This window comes from Terrapene carolina, unplaced genomic scaffold (assembly GCF_002925995.2).
Source record: "Terrapene carolina triunguis isolate 2854851 unplaced genomic scaffold, T_m_triunguis-2.0 Scaffold374, whole genome shotgun sequence".
Lineage (NCBI taxonomy): Eukaryota > Metazoa > Chordata > Testudines > Emydidae > Terrapene > Terrapene triunguis.
The window spans coordinates 3356640-3373776 of record NW_020664725.1 but is presented as its reverse complement, the minus strand read 5'-3'; the positions used below and the strand labels follow the sequence as shown (position 1 = coordinate 3373776).

The following is a 17137-nucleotide window of genomic DNA, read 5'->3' as shown; positions in this document are numbered from 1 at the left end:
TGAAAATATGCCAATAATATACATAATGGGTTGACCTGGGGATTAGATTGATCAGTAAACATCAATTTCACTATATGCACACAACCCAATGAAAAGAATATTTCCACTGATGAGAATCAAAATTTAAAAAAAGAGGCAAAGTAAGAAAAATGCTGCTTGAGACCGTATGAGAGTTCGATTTAAGGCTAAAATTCTGACATGTGATGATGACAGTTGGGTTTGAACGGTTATAAAGCTTTAACTTTTTGAATCTCAGCATCTACTGTCGTTAAATAATTACTGTCTGACCCCTCCATTGTCTGACGCTCCATAAATCCCCACAACTGAGAATTTAAAATCAATACAAATCTAAAAAAAAAAAAAAAAAGGCTTAAAAGCCATAATTTTGCACAACTGTGACCATTTTAAAATAAAAATAAATGCTTAAAAATAAAAATCAATATTATCTGTCAAGATCATAAATAAAAATTGAATTCTGAAAAGCCTAATCACGGGCCAGATACTCAGCTGGAGAAAACCAGCATCACTCCATGCCAATTTACATCACCTGAGGGTTTGTATATTACCCACCCACAAGCAAAGTGTCTAAAGTTAGCCATGTAAATCCACATTTAGCCATCTGTTCAGTAGTCGGAGCACCCACAGACCACCCGTCAGATGGGGTGCGGAAGGATTCGGAACATATGCAGCTAGAAATTACAATCATTTCTCACTGTTCTTGCTGTGATTTTTGACAGTCTCAATCACCAGACATGAGAGCAGGGAGCAGAGAAACGTCAGCGACTATCTTGAACTCTCAAAACAACAGATTTTCTGCATAGGAGACTGAACGCTACAGGTGTAAGCGAAAGCCATTTCCATGCAATAGGTTTCTGCATTTCAGCCGCCTCCCCCCGGGCTTTCCTGAGACAAGCCACAGACCAATTCAACAGCCTGTCCTTAAACGCAGCCTGTCCCTTTCATACTAGCCCAACCTAGTAGTTCTGTCTGACCGCGCTCTTTTAGCCAAACCGCGCCTAGCAGGGTGTTTTGGGGACGAGAATCAAATGGTTTGGTTGTTTAATCTCTCAACTGCAGGAAGAAACAAGAACGGCCGCTGCAGGCTCCAAGGCAGTAACTAGGAGTGACACGGGGAAATGGAGCAAAGCAGAATTTTACACTCAGCATAAGTCAGATTGCCCGAGGGCGAGATGCATCAGGCAGGGGAGGGGACTCCTGCGGGAACCAGGAGACGCCACCGTCACAGAGTAGATTCCAACAGCCAAAGCGGAACCTGTGCAATCCAAACACAACCAGAGCACAAGTGTGATCAAAGAGCTAATTAAAGATAATTAGCTAATTTGTAGGCGGGATGGGGGCAATTATAGGGAATTAATTACGTGAAACAAATGCATGGCTGAACATTCTGTATCCCAGGGACTATTTACTTTTCAAAACATTCAAAGCAGTTGAATTTCACACCCGATCCCAACTCCCACCAGGACCCCGTGCTCCAGTGATGCGCAGTCCTCATTCAGAGCCACAGCGCTCACTCCTGCTTAGCTCATCCTGCGGGCCACGCGCACTTTTCACTCCAACGTTCACCAGTTATTCAAGGCCTGCAGCACTGGCTTTGGTACCAGGAACGGTGCACCACGCTCGCAGCAGGTGCGTTTGACACCAGCAGACCTGGAAACCAATGCAATTCATTTCCTTCAGCAGATCGGGCCAGTCCCGGTGACAGAAGCAGATGGCCAGTTAGTGCCCTGGGGAAAGCGTTAGTGAAGGAGCTGGGAGCGTAACGGGAAGCCTGGAGGGGTTATGCATGTGGGTGACCAGCAAGGTCAGCTGAGAGTCTGGCTTCAAATGGAGAAGGCCATGTTCTAGCTCCTATTGTGTGGGAAGGAGGGCTGGTGTCTCTGAAAGTACAACTCCTCGCCAGTATCATGCAAGGAAAGGAAGAGTGCTCAGGCCACACTAGGAGAGGAGGACCGTGCGATCCGTGAAACAGTCGGGTGGGGTCCTGCTACAGTTCAAGCTTCAATACCGAAATGGACCAGGAAGTGTTTAATGACACTAAGAGGAGCTCATCGCTTTACTCGTACACCCAGGAATAAAGACTCCGCTAATGCACACATGGCTCCTGCTCGCCACACATCTGTTGTATTGAGTCAGTCTGTAGCACTGTTTTATCTCCCTAACCTTTTGATTGGTACTTGCTAGTTATTTAAAAAAGAAAAAAATCAATAAGCAGGGAAGGACTGAACCCAATAGCAAAGCACTATTAGCACACATCCTTTGCCAGGAACAATTTACACATAAGAGACTGGGGATGGACGGTGCAGAACAAATGTAAAAGTCCCTGACTACTCCCGACACCCATTACAGCCTCGTTTGGCTACAAAGAGCCAGCTCAGACCGAGCCACAGTCTGGGGGAGATATGCAGCAGCTCTAGCAATACTAACACTAATCTCTTGGGCATAGCCCATCCAAGAAATTAGCTCTTAGGCATGTAGACACACAGCCGAGAGAGAGGACAACAGGGCAGATGCGACAGGAGATTTAACCCTAGGGGGTGAGAAAGGATTTAGGGTGCATTGTCACTAGGAACAAAGGTGTTTTCTTACTGCAGGTGAACTAAGGCACGGTAACAAGAGGTAAAACCCTAGTGAACACCAGGCAGCGTGTGGTTTTCCACACATAGTAGCAGGTCGAGGTTGTTGTCAGTTGGCTTGTGTGTGTGTGTGTTCTTTTCATGTGTTGTCCCAGCAGGTAGCTGGCTCAGCAGACTGTGATAGTACTGCCCAGTGTTAAGTGATGAAGGATGGAATATTGTTGCCGCAGTAACGCTGTTTAGGCTGCCCAGTGCCTCTGTCCTTTGAGCTTCTATTTTATCGTGATTATCAGCAGATAAGGCAGCCTCGAGGCTACTCAAAGATAGACCACAGGTGCAGTTCGGTGGCAAAGGCACTCGGCCAGGTATATTGCCCCCCTAGGCACGGTTTTAGTGCCTGGTCGCAAGGATTGGCTCAGTCAGCAGCGGGAATTTCTGCTGTCCCCAAGGCCACACAAAAGATTATGTTGAAGTACCCCCACCTTTAAAGGCTAAAACAAACAACTGGAATATACAAAGTACACACCACCTTATGTATTTCATGACTTTTCTTTGTTACCCTTTTTTGTTTTTGATATTTTGGACACAACATTTTTATTTATTATGTTATTGAAGCATCTTATTTTGTACCAAATTAAAATGTATTTGTCATCATCATCATCACGTTCCTATTACGCCTCTGGTGTTCAGGGCAGTGATGAAGCTCTTCCACTCCTGTCTGTTTCTGGCAAGTCTTTCAATGATTCCCCAGCTGTGCCCCAGGTTTTTCAGCTCGGCTTCCACAGCTCTTCGCCATGTTGTTTTCGGGTGGCCTCATTTACGCTTGCCTTCAGGTGTCCATCTTATTGCTGGTGATGGAATCAGTTTCCATCCGAAGCACATGACTTATCCATCTCCAAACACCTCCTGCCAATGATGGTGCTCAGATCCTCTTGGCTGCACTGTGTCAATAGATCTTGCTTTGAGATTGTTCTGGCCCAAAAGATACAGAGGATTTTTCTGAGGCAGGTTGTATGGAATGAAGACAGTTTGGACATGTCATACTTTCTCATTCCCCAGCATTCTGCACTATAAAGTAGTGTTGAAAATATGCAGCTCTGATAAATCTTGAGCTTGGTTTTGGTGTTGTATTTTGATGATTTCCAGACTGTATTTAAGCTCCTGAAGGTGTTCCTGGCTTTATTGATTTTGTTCCGGATGTCCTGGCTTGTTCCACCGTCCCGGCTGATGGTGCCGCCCAAGTATATGAATGTTTCTACATTGGTGAGAACATAATCCTCTACCCATACTGGTGATAGCGAGGCAATATTAAAGGTCATGATATCTGTCTTACTGCGGTTGATTTTCAGTCCAATTTGCTGGCTGAATGCGCGGAGTCAAATTCTTTTTTCTTGTATATGGTGTTGGGCTGTGATAGGAGAGCGATATCATCTGCGAAGTCCAGGTCTTCAAGGGATGAGAAGGGTGTCCGTTTAATGCCTCTTGGCATGTCTTCTGGTGTACGCTGCATTACCCAGTCGATGGCAATGCTGAAGAGGATTGCAGACATGACACACCCCTGACGTACTCCTGTTTTGACTTCAAAATTGAGCTCACTGTGATCAACACTGCATGTAAAGTTGAAATAGAAGCTTTTGATGACATTGATTATACGGAAACGAATTCCATATGCCCGCAGAATGCGCCATTGGATGGTCCTGTGAATGCTAGCTTGCTCTTTTCTGAGAACGCTATCAACTGCCTCTGATATACACTGGACTATGATCTTACACTGTACTTTGCTTGGCACAGATAAAAGTGTGATACCACGCCAGTTATTACAATCACAGAGTTCCTTTCTTTCTTATCTTCACTATAACCCCACTGGTCCACTCATCTGGCACTTTTTCCCTTTCCCAGACTGATGTAAAAAGAGGGGCAAGGATAGATACTGGTAATTTAGGATTTACCATGAACAATTCTGCATTCAAGTTATCCTTGCCAGGAGCTTTCCCATTTTTTAAGGATTTGATGGCTTGAATGATCTCTTCCTTAGTTGGGGTGTCTGTGTCGAAATCAAGATCTTCTTCTGCCTCCTGGATGTTTGCTTCCTCTTTAGGTGGCTCCCTGTTCAGCAATTCTTTGAAGTGCTCTGTCCAGCGCATTTCTTGTTCTTTTTCGGTTGTTAGTAGGTGTCCTTGTTTGTTGGTGTCTGCCATTTACCACTGATAAGCCGCGTCATTTTGTAGAAGGTTCCTTGTTCACCACGAGCAGCTGCATCCTCTGCTTGCGTTGCCAGATTATCAATATAATGCCGTTTGTCCACTCTCACAAGGCATTTGACCTCCCGGTGTGCCTTGCTATACTGCTCGGGGTATATGTCCTTTAGCTTCTGGGATTTTGTGTCTAAAACTTTTTTCTTCAGGGTTCGTCTGGTTTCTATGGCGTTCCATGTGCTGGGTGTAATCCACTCCTTCCTTCTATTCTGCTTGTAGCCTAGACAGGCTTCACTGCTCAGTTTATAAATTGCTGTTACTTTGTTCCACTTCTTGTTGATCTCCTCATCTGCATTCCCCTCCTCTTCATCCAGGGCTGCAAGTGCCTGAAACCTGTTTTTTAACTGCAGAACGAAGGCTTTCTGTATTTCAAGGGACTTTAGCTTGTCAATATCATAACGTTTATGTCCCTTGTTTGGTGGACCCACACTTCTCAGTGTTAGCTTGAGTCTTATTTTGTACTAAATTAAAATGGATTTGTACTAGCTAAAATATATTTATGGAAATATTTAGTGCCTAGTACACTAGCAACAACTTTGCCAAGTTTAAGGCCAATGCGGAGGAGGAGGCATGGAAGGGAAGGTCTGTAAGAAGGATTTTATATTTGCCAAGGGTGTTGGGGTAGTTTGGGAAGGGGGAGGAGGGAGAAGAGGGGGTTCCCTTTCCCCTTCTTAGAAAACAAACTCCTTTTCTAGTCTTATACTCAGCCAAAGGGGTGTGTGAATTCCCTGTCTCTCCCTATAGGCTCATATTACAGTAGGAGGATGAACTGTGCTTTTCCACAGGTAGAAAGCGCATGAGAATAGTCTACTTATTACAGCAGAAGGAGCCACACCTCCTAGCAACTTCTAATCCCAGCTGTACCCTTCACCTCTCTGACTTCAGGCCCCAAGTTTTGGATCACGCTTCCAGAAGTGCCCACTCATTTTGGGTGCACCACTAGAGGCATCCAGGGGCTAATTTGCAGAGATTTTGAGCACCCACAATTCTGACCAAAGTCAGCAAGAGCTGAGTGCGCTCAGCACCGCTGGAAATCAGGCTCCAGGTGTCTCAGGTTGGGCATCCAGAATCAGTGGGCACTTTGGGCCGTAAGCCCTCTCTGCTTCAGTTTACCAGTCTCTAAAATGAGGATAATACCTACATCACCAGGCAGAGAGAAGGGGAGTGAGGATTACCGTTTGCAGAATGCTTTGAGACCCTCAGACAAAAGGGCCGTGTACTCAGTTTCATCATGTGATTTCCTGGGGTCTGAACTGGGCACATGTGAGAACATGTATTGCCTAACCAATATATCACCATCCAAGGATTTAGGGGACGTGATTTAGGGTCCAAGTAAAAAGTCCGCACATGCATCCTGAGTAAAGATGACCGGAAGGCTTAGTCATGCTCTGAGGACCTTTCACAGCCAGTTTTCACTGAGAAGTGACCCCAACTGGCAGGAGAGGTGAATCACTATGTTTAGTTATTGGTGCAACATTTTCACAGATTATTTTCACTTCTGTATGTTATTGCATGCATTAAATAAACACGTGATGTTTATATCTGTACAAAAGGGCTATGTGCCAGTGGCCACATTTATAGCAAATGGTACATAGAGAAGTAAACTGCATTATTCTGTTGTAATTTTTTACCCTTCTACAAAGTCTCGATGAACTGGTTTCCAAATCAGGAAAGCGATGATAATCTACATGCCCAATTTTCAGAACACCTGCTAATAAAATCACCACCTTCCTCACTGCTGTTTTCAAAGACTCAGATTTTAAGACCAGAAGAGACCATCATGACCCTTTATTTAGTCAGTCGTCCTAGCATTTCACCCAGTGATTCCTGCATGACGCCTATAACTTCTGGCTGAATTGGAGTGCAGCTTTTTGACGACTTCAAGCAATGGAGGATCCATCACATCCCTGGGAAAATTTCCAGTGCCTTTGAAATAGGGCATGGAAAGCCCACCCTGAAGAGCACCCAGTGCAAAGGGAGAGCTGGGCCCAAGCCCCAGAACCAGACGCCACCTGCCATAACATACAAATTCCCAGGCAGAGTGCCTCTGGGATCTGAACTGAAGACTTCTGGCACTGTGGTGAGGCATGGCATGAAGCCATCCGGCCTGGACCCCGGTCTGGCTCTCAAAACACCCTGAAGTTCAGCCAGTTGTTTGCTGGGGGTCAGGAAAGAATTTTTTTCTCAATCCACAATGGGCCAGACTTGTTCTCAGGTTTTTTCCCGCCTTCCTCTGAAGTATCAGGGATTGGCCACAGCTGGAGATAGGGCACCAGATGGGGAGGACCCACGGGGGCCGACTTTCCAATGTGCGGGGGTGGGGTGTGTGTGCTTGACCCCCGGCTCTGCCCCAAGTCCCGCCCCCACTCCACCCCTTCCTCCAAGGCCCCACCCCTGCCCTGTTCCGTCCCCTCCCCGAGCCCACCGCATTCTCCTTCCTCCCCCTTCGCCCCCAGAGCCTCCGGCACACCGCAAAACAGTTGATTGTGGCGGGCGGGAGGCACGGAGATGGAGGGGGACGAGTTGGTCAGTGGGGCCCACTGGTGGGTGGGAGTCGCTGGGAGGGAGAGGGGGAGCTGATAAGGGGGCTGCCAATGGGTGCTCAAGCCCCGGAGCACCCACGGAGTCGGCGCCTATGAGAGGATAAGCGCTCCAAAGTGGCACAGACAATCCTGTCTTAGATGCCTGGCTGGTGAGCCTTGCTCACATGCTCACGGTCAAGCCGATCACCAGATCTGGGGTCAGGAAGGAATTTTTGCCCAGCTCAGCTTGTAAGGGACCATGGGGGGTTTCCACCTTCTTCTGCAGCATGGGGCGTGCATCACCTGCTGGGATCACCTGGGCATGTCTCATCTAATCAGTTCCCTGCCATTGGGGACTGGGGGCTCACAACAGTTCAGTCTTCTGAGGACTGAAATGCTTTGGTCTAACTGAAGCTACTGGGCTCAACACAGGAGTAACAGGGTGGAACTTAATAGCCTGTGACATACAGGAGGCCAGACTAGATGATCTAATGGTCCCATCTGGCATTAAACGCTATGAAACCACGAAAGTTTGCAAGATTTTTGGATCTGGGGTTTGGTGCAGACCCATCACTAGTCCAAACCTTTCTCCAGCCAACTGAAGTGCCAGGTTGCATTGGGGGGTCTTATGTGCCATAAATGCCAATGCTGCTGTATTAGGCTTCTTAAAGGAAAAGTGCATGATTTGTTCTAGAGCCAGAGACTGAATATAAGACACATGAAGGGCCAGATTATTTCCTATCCCCTAGCAGGGACCGATAAAGATGTTCAATGTTAGGCCTAGCAGATAGTATTGCCCCCTATTGGACCGATACTTCATTGCACAGACATCAGTGCTATTGGTGAACTGCAGGCAGGTATGGATGTAGGCCTGGTCTACCCGTGGGGGCGCGGAGAGAATCGATCTAAGATATGCAACTTCAGCTATGAGAATAGCCTAGCTGAAGTCGACGTATCTTAGATCAACTTAGAATTACTCACTTCGCATCCTCGCGACGCGAGATCGACGGCCGCCGCTCCCCCGTCGACTTTGCTTCCGCCTCTCGCCGAGCTGGAGTTCAGCAGTCGACGGGAGAGCGATCGGGGATTGATTTATCGCGTCTACACTACACGCGATAAATCGATCTCCGATAGATCGATCGCTACCCGCCGATCCGGCGGGTAGTGTAGACGTACCCTAGTAGGAGAACAAGAGGGTGGGGCTAGAAAGTAGGAGTAGCTAGAGGTAAGGCAAATTTTCAAACAGGGCAACAAGGAGGTTTTTAAAGTTTATTTAGATTTATTTTTAAGATCCTGATTTTGTACCTGTTCTAATTAAGCCCCAGCCACCACCATTCGTTATCAGGCTACCTGGATTCCCTGAGACCTCCCTATAAGTGTATCCGGATGGAGCGGAGTGCACTGTGTTAGCCAGGAGTGTCGCAAAGTCTTTATAGGAATGCCCATAACAGTCTCTCTGATGGGCCATTCACAGAGTGAAAATCTCCCAGCACACAGGCCAGTCTATGCAGGTAAAAGAAAATACAGACTGAATGATCATGAAAAACATCCCGAGTGTGAGATCTAGCAGGCTATATCGTAGTATCCTAAGGAAAGTGGTGGCAACATTTAAAGTTAGATGGGCAGAGAACTGGAGAAACACACCATTCTGGAGTGCTGAGGCTAACCCTGCACCGCAGGGTGAAGGACACAGATGAGGCTACTGGAATGGAGATCCGGTCTCTCCAGTCTCTGTGATTCAGTAACTCCTGCACGGGGTGCAGGCACTGCAGAATAATTGGATCTCCCAAAGGTGTTCACTCCTGCTGCCAGTTGCAAAAGCGCCTGGGCAGGTGGGAAGAGCCAAGGTCCCATTTACCCTTCCTGACAAATTCATCCCAGGACAGGCAGGCCAAGCTGCTCAAGTGTGACTTGTTATTTACCATGTCCCAAATCAGACACCCAGTTACCAAGACTCCCCAAATCGCTGGTCACCTTCTAAAGTCAAAGTCTACAAGCACCACTGTCAATAACCACAGCCCCTTTATAACAAAACCAAGTAGTTCTAATAATAAAAAGCCATCGGAGCTTACCTCACACGAATCGTGAGCATTTCCCGAGTCTGCCATGTGTTCAAATGCTGAGCTCAGTTTCCCAGGTCCTAAACTAGCTCTGCAGAATGGCAAGGTGGCAGTTCCTGTTTGATTAATTAATCTGTTGTTATGTTTCAGAGACTGGAATGTACCCATTTATTTCTTTGTGCAATAATTGGACCTTGTTATTAAGACCCCATTTGGATTTTGTTGCTATTCTCCCTCTGCTATATATCCTACCAGGGATATATTTTTATATATTCCCATTGCACATGCGTGGGATTGTTAAATTTAGTTATTTAGTAAGGATGGACACCCAGTGCTCCCCAAGCAAACCACGATTCTTTGTTTCCCATTCACCCCATTCGAGATAATATCTGGTGGTGTAGCCGTGCCGGTCCCGGGATATTAGCGAGACAAGGTGGGGCAGGGAATCGTGTGGCTCGAAAGCGTCTCTCTCTCACCAACAGAAGTTGGTCCAATAGAAGATGTTATCTCCCCCACCTTGGTTCTCTGAGTGTTACAGGCAAGGTGATGCTGTAGTGTGGGAGCCAGCATGGGACCCCAATTCCCTGCCCTGACCTTGGGCCAGATTTTCAAAGGCATTTAGGCACCTTGGGTGATTTTCAACAGTACCTATCTGCCTCTTTAGGGGCCTTAGAAGATCTGGCTCTTACATCTCTCTCTCTGCCTCATTCTGTATCAAGTGGGGAGCTAATACTTCCCTGCTCACGGGGGCGTGATGAGGAGGGATATGGCCTGGGAGGCACTCCCGTCTATTGGCCAGACCAACCCTGCTCTCTGGGGCAGGGTATTCAGGCTGTTTCTCATTCCAGCTCTGCCAGCGTTTACATACCTGCTATTGACTGTGGAGGGACTCTACCCTGAGTAAAGCAAGTGGGTTTGGAGGATCAGAGCCATTATTAGGACTCCAGCCAGGGAACATTAAGCAATGAGTGGGAGACACGTGGAATGTGATTTTCAGGGTGCTGAGCACCCTGCCGCTCCAAATGAAGTCAGTGGGAAATGCAGGTGCTCAGCACCTCACAAAGGGGCCTTAAGCTGGGCTCCCCAAATCAGAGGCCACTTTTAAAAGTGTGGCTGATTAGTCCTTGCCAGGTGTAAACTCTTTGGGGGTAGGGTCATGGGCTAACAGACCCGGCCCATGGGTCAGACTCAAGGATTATGTTAGAGAACCACTAATTTAGCCCTTGGATTGGGGAGGCTCTACAGAGCACATACAGAGACCTGGCCACCTGATGAAAAGCAGATCAAGGGGATCCCTACTATTAAGTAGCCCCTCCCCCACTACCTGGGGTTTTGTAACTGCCTGGATTTCCTAAAGCTCCAAGCCGGGGTCTGGCCTTCACCATCACCATCCCATCTCCCCGCTGCCCACAGCGATCCCCTGCAGCACTCCTAGACAGACGTGTGGTTTCTCCTACCTGCGACTTTCACCACCTGCCCTCAAACGCCACTAATCCCGAGGGCTGTCCTCTTAATCGCCACACACCTCCAGCCAGGCAGGTGTTTACTCAGGGACTCCAGTTACCTCGTCTCTCCACCTGCCCCTGGAGACTCCCTTGTGTTTATCACCGTTGCCTTGTTGCCCTGTTTATGGGCTGGCCTGTATGGCTTTGGGAGTCATCCACGGGGGATATTTCACAGCACAGAGATACACACACAGCGATTTGAACAGGCCTGTGTTTGGATTGGCCGCAGCAGCTTGTCTGTAACAGACGGGCGGACACGACCCTCCCGTTCCAGATCTGTGGACCGAGGATGCCAAACTTTTATCCTCCCCCCAAAGAAGGAACAGCTGGTGTTTAACCCTCACAATGCTGGCATTCTCCAGGCGGTAACGCAACGGAATACTCAGGGTGGCAGCAAGAGAGATGGTTACCGAGCTGGGTTTAAGCCCCGATAGAAAAGCCTTTAGACGTAACACTGCATGCCTCAGGGATCAGAGAGACACACTCCAGGTCTGTTTCACTCCGTGGGATGGCAGGAGATAGCTAGGTGGGAGCCTGACCTGCAAGCAAGTTGGGAGGCAGGGACTGAGCTGAACTTGCCTCAGTTCAGAGGGAGAGGGCTGGTGGCAAAAGAACCAGGAAGTCCAGCCAGCTCCAAGGAAGAATGTTCCCGTCCTGAGTTCACAGCCCTTCTCCCTGATGCTATGTGAGGGTAACAAGGATGATCACTGGGTGGAACCCCGGAGATTTCTGTGGGGAGGGAATCAGCGACACCCTAAGGTTGGGCTTTCAAAGGTAACGTCTTCTGGAGAAGCATCGAGACAACATTTATCCCGGAGTACTTTATATGGGCAAGCGGCAGTTTTAATAAATGCAAACTTACCCTTTAAAGAGAACAAGTCAACTAAAAAAAAAAAAAAGATATTTCTACTGTCCCACCTCATGTCAGGCACATATAATTAAACTGATCTGGCAAGAACATACATCTCCTCCACTCCTCCCAACCTTGTACAGGTTTGAGTCAAGAGTACATGATGCTGCTTACAGGGGTCAGGAAGTCAAAACATGCTTCATTGCATTTCATTGCTACGTTAATTCACAGAAGACCACAGCTTTCCAAACCAGAGAGAAATGCTGGGACCCTTCATGGATCACATCCCTCCTCTCCAAGCCCAACACACCCAGATCTTACATTCATTCTCTTTTAAGGAGACAGAGGAATACCCAAGCCATCTCCACCTACCCTTTAGATTCCACTCTCTGCTCACAGTTCTCAGTGCATCGCGTCACATGTCAAAAGCAGGGGAGCTTCCCCAAAATAGCGAGAGAGAGCACTCCCTTACACAACTCCACTTGGGTGGTGGTGCAGGTGTCCGCTAACACAATTGCACAACCACAGACATGGTGCATTTCAACCCTTCTTGTGGGTTGGCCTCCATGCAAGCAGCAAAGAGATCCAGTACGAGGGAGACCAGATGTCCCGATGTTATAGGGACAGTCCCGATATTTGGGGCGTTGTCTTATTTAGGCATCTATTACCCCCCACCCCCGTCCCGATTTTTCACACTTGCTGTCTGGTCACCCTATCCAGTACAGACTCGGTCTGTCTAGTTAAGCACAGCGGCCGTGTGTAAAAGTAGGTCAGGTTTCTGTTCAGCTGTCACCGGGAAACAAAAACATTCACACCTCTAAAATCCACCCACTGGAAAGGAAAAGGGTTTGTCAAGAGCAGGTTTCAGAGCCACAGTCCAAAAACCTCACGAGCCTGTAAACTTGAATTCAGCCTAAATCCCTATTGGCCAAGCAGATCAATGGCCCAACAATGCATTTGAGCTTCCTTCTTTGGATAACCACAGTTTTGCTTTATTTTTGTTTTGTGTTGCTTTAAAAGACTCAGGAAAAAGTCAGGGAAGAGCCCTGGTTTTCTTGTCTGGGAGTGCCGAGCGCACTGCATCATCCTGCACTGTGTACTCAGAGCTTTTTGTCTTCATTAATACAAAGACAACATTAATAAAGCCCTATTTGCAGGAGAAATAAAGTCCTTGGTTAAGGGCTCACCTAGTCCTGTAGCCTCGTTGCCACCTGAAATCAGTCCTCTCCTCTGGCACCTTAATTGTTCCACTAAAAACTGGAACTGACCTGATGTTTGCCATTGAGTCTTCCCCTCCCTCCACACAAGAGCCATACGAATTAAGGGGTCTCTTTGCTCTCCTCTAGAGTGGCAGAGACTGGCTAGCAGCAAGATGGATCAGTGGCCTGCTCTCCTGGCCCCTGTGAACACCCTGATCTATACAGGAAAGCTCTAGCTACGTTGGGTTGTTTTACACCCAGAAGGTGACAATTCCAAACGGCGATGGAAGTTGCTAGGGTAGGTCCGTTTTGCAGTGGGGTCTACATTAGAGGCTCCCTCCCACCCTGTAAAGCTGTAGGGGTTCCCCACCCCCAGCCCCTGTAGCTATATCTGCATCGTTCCAGAGGTGGAAGTTTCCCTAGTGCAGGCTGCAGCTGGATCTGGCTTAGGCGCAGTTTGAGTTACTGGAGACGTACTTTTACGTTCCTGAGGCCTCCAAGCTGTTTGCGGCATTGAAGGGAGCCACAGCAATAACACTCCTTTGCCATTCCAGAGAGACTTCCATCTGGGGATCTCAAAGCGATTTACGTGCATTTATTCATTAACACCCCTGCGAAGCAGGAAAAGGCTGCTCCACTCATTTTGCAGGCGGGTAACTTCTGCTGTGCAGCGGTTTCGGTGACTTGCTCACGATCACATAGCAGGGAAAGAGCAGAACCCAGTGGCAGTACGCTGCTCTAACCATTAGGGAACACTACTGCCGCTGTTGGCATCCAAGGTTGGGGAGCAGAAGGGATTTCCGAGGGATGGAACACTCCTTGTCTTTGGTTCCACCGATTGGCAGAGCAGCATGAGCGATAGCTTGGGATTGTTCCTTTTGGCACCACTGTGTGGATTCCCTTGGACGTACCGTGTGCTGGGCTGACATTACAACAGCGAACACTCTATCCTAGAAGAGGCCAGTGATTTGAGGGAGTGGAAGGGAGAACTGCAGCCTCGGTTACAGCATCTCACTTTCAACACTTGATTTGGCACTGCTATATTACAAAAAAAAGGGTATGTGTCTATTGTACAGATCCTAACACCACGGGGTCCTAGTCCCTGGGTGGGGCCCCTAGACACTTGCCAACCTACAGCACAGAGATAGGGCCCTGACACCGCACATGGGTCAGAGCACGGATAAGGATGAGGCATGATAAGGAGGCCTCACAGGGACAGGTCTCTGCCCAGTTTGAAAGCCAACAGGGCCAGTTTAAGAATCAGTCCTCCACTCCCAGAAGAGCCAGTTCAACGAAGCTCTGAAGCATATGCTTAAATCTCATTGGCTTCAAAGGGACGTAGGCAGATGCATAAACTCAGATGTGAGCGTAAGTGGGAAGGACTTTGCTGACTCAGAGCCAAGGCAGGTGGACTGTGATTGGCGCTGCTCAGACCACCGGCTGGCGTTAGCCCAAGCAGCAGGAAAGCCGGGAAGGAAATGCAATAACCGTTGTGTGTCGTGTTCGGGGGACACCATGGGACAAACCCAAGGGGGCAGCCTGCGCAAACTGGGCAGCTGGAGAGAGCACAGACCAACAGGCCTGGGTCAGAGATAAGAGACCAAGGGCACAGTATATTGTTGAACTGATTCTATTTCCAATACAAATCGGCACAGACTGCACACTGAAACGCAGAACTCAGGCCAGCTAGCCAGTACCATGTATAGCAGGTCATTTCCACCCCACCCTGATGTCATTGCACCTTCTGTCTCACTTTAATTACTGCACACGGTGGAGCTCCCCAGTAGCGACCTTGGCAAACTCCCCGACAGCAAAGTGACGTGAACATCACGTCTGTGCCATTCCGTAGCAAAGCTGCACTTCCCCTCCAGGCATGTTTCGCTCAGCCGGAGAGGGATTCTACCTCACTCATGGGTGCTCAATGCTGCATTCCGCCCACCTCTGCTCTCACTGAGCAGAGAGGAGAAATCGCCACTACCCTAGAAAACAAGTCTTGCTACAGTCACCCACGCATCCCTGCCAGTGCCCCCTGCCACTTGTGGCTTCTCTCCCGGTGATTGTACCTGGAGACCTTTTGCCAGACACAATCCTTTCTATTAGGTAAAACCCTGCTTCCGGGGAAGCATTTGCATATGATTTCTGTTACTGAACAACAGAAATAAGGAAGCATTCCACCGTGATACTCGGTAATTCGCTGGCCAGCGGTAGCAGCTAACATTTTGCTCAGCTATACACAGACACACGCATTAATTACACCTTAATGACTGCACTAGATTCAGGTTTCAGTGGTAGCCGTGTTAGTCTTTATCAGGAAAAAAAACGAGGAGTCCTTGTGGCACCTTAGAGACTAACAAGATTCGTGGTTTAAGTTTCCCAGCAAGTCACTAATCTGACCTGAAATTGCATAGAACACTCATGTATGCATCCTCAAGGGGCCACGTGACAGCTCTGTGATCCTGTTATTCAGAAACAGACCATGCAGCCTGCACAGAGTCGGACTACCTCCCACACAGAGCGAAACATGTAAAATCACTTTCAGGTGGAACGGGCCGGGGGGGGTCTCTCTGCATCCCTGCGGTCATATGTGAACGTAGCCGTCCCTGCTCCAGCGGGTCAATGCATGGGCCGTTAAACAATACAGAATGGGATCAAATCCAGTTTAGATCAGCCTGGAGTTCGGAGGGAGGGTTGAGGGCAGGGCTGGCTTTCACGCCTCACAGACCCAGAGCCCATGACTGGTTTTTTGCTGGTGATGGGCGCCTTCCAAATGCTAATGGTAAATAGAAGACTGGTGTTTCCATGGGGTCACAGGTTCTGAAGAACCGTTATCAGAAAAGAAGAGGATGAAAAGTTACTGGAAGAAAAGTATGTGGTTGGGATGCTCTCTTTACAGGACATATGGGACTTTGTTCCAGGTAACACAATTACTGGCTATTCCCCAGTGCAGGGGTTCTCAACCCAAGGGGTCTGTGAACAGGGGTCATGACCTCCTGGCCCTTCCCCTAGTGCTAAGAGGGAGGAGGGTCCCTTATAGAACCATTGTCCTAGCACTTAGCGCAATAGTTCTTGTGCTGCTAATAGTGACATCTGAACCACTCTGCCCTACTTTCCTTTGGAGAAAAGTAAAAAAAATAAAAGGAACAGCTTGGGAGGGGTGGGGGGAAGGAGTCTACTTACATCCGTCCCCTCATTCCAAAGCCGAGATGGCAGCACCTCCGCAGGGTGGGGCTTTACAATCCCACTCTTCCTTCCCCTATCAAAGGAAGACAAGAGACAGAAGGAGTACTTAGTGCAGTGGCATACAGGGAATTGTTACTCCTGGGGGAATTCTATGCCACTGCGTGTGCGCAGAATTCATGTCCCCTGCAGATTTCTTTGCTTCCCTGCAGAAAAATGACTTTCTGACAGGGAAGCAAAGGGAAGCTGCAAGAGCAGTCATGCACCACTCTCTCTAATAGAGCAGATACATCGTTTCAGGCATCCGGAGCAGCCGGCAGAGCGGTAAATCACTGTGGGGCTGGGGACACCCCAGACAGTGGCTCCTATCCTGAGCCGGGATCAGCTGCTAGTTCCGGCTGAGCTGGAGGCAGGAGAGGACTGGACTTCCTCTTCCCCTGAAAGAAGTGGCTAGGGTTGTGTTGGACCGACCCAGAAACCTCACCCAGCTGCAAGAAACACAGCATCCACCCCTGCTTCCTGCCCCCATCGCTCCTCACCTGTGGGAAGAGGGGTCACTGTATCAGGAGCTGCTCCCCCATCCATCTAATCCCCGTGCATCCAGACCTCCCACACCCAGACACCCCCACCAAGCCTCACCCCGTACCCCAACCCCACTGAACCTTAACCCCTGCATGTGGAGCCCCCCTGCACCCAGACCCCCTGCCTCCAGAGCCCTACCTCTTCACCCAGACTACCCCCCGCTGAGCTCCCAGCACTCAAACCACCATCCTGAGCCCCCACATCCAGACCCCCATGCCACTGACCTCTAACTAGCTGCACCCAGACCCCCACCCAACCCCACTCCCCCAGCACCCAGACCTCCCAGATGAGACCCCCCACACCCAGTCCCCTCCGCTGAGCCCCAACCACCTTCACCTGGAAGCCACTGCAGGGTCTCATTGCCCCTGCACTTGGAACCCTACCCCCAACGAG

General features: G+C 48.9%; 1 protein-coding gene across 3 annotated transcripts in view; it reads right to left on the bottom strand.

Annotated features, from left to right (window-relative positions):
• The window catches only part of ST3GAL4 (ST3 beta-galactoside alpha-2,3-sialyltransferase 4), an 89636-nt gene that overhangs the window by 53250 nt on the left and 19249 nt on the right, over positions 1-17137 (bottom strand). For 2 of the 3 annotated variants that reach the window (XM_026657946.2, XM_026657947.2), the window contains exon 2: positions 16163-16238. The gene's annotated coding sequence lies outside the window, so the exon portion shown is untranslated. Of the gene's footprint in view, positions 1-16162; positions 16240-17137 lie in introns of those variants that run through there. The other variant, XM_026657945.2, reaches the window with a different exon arrangement.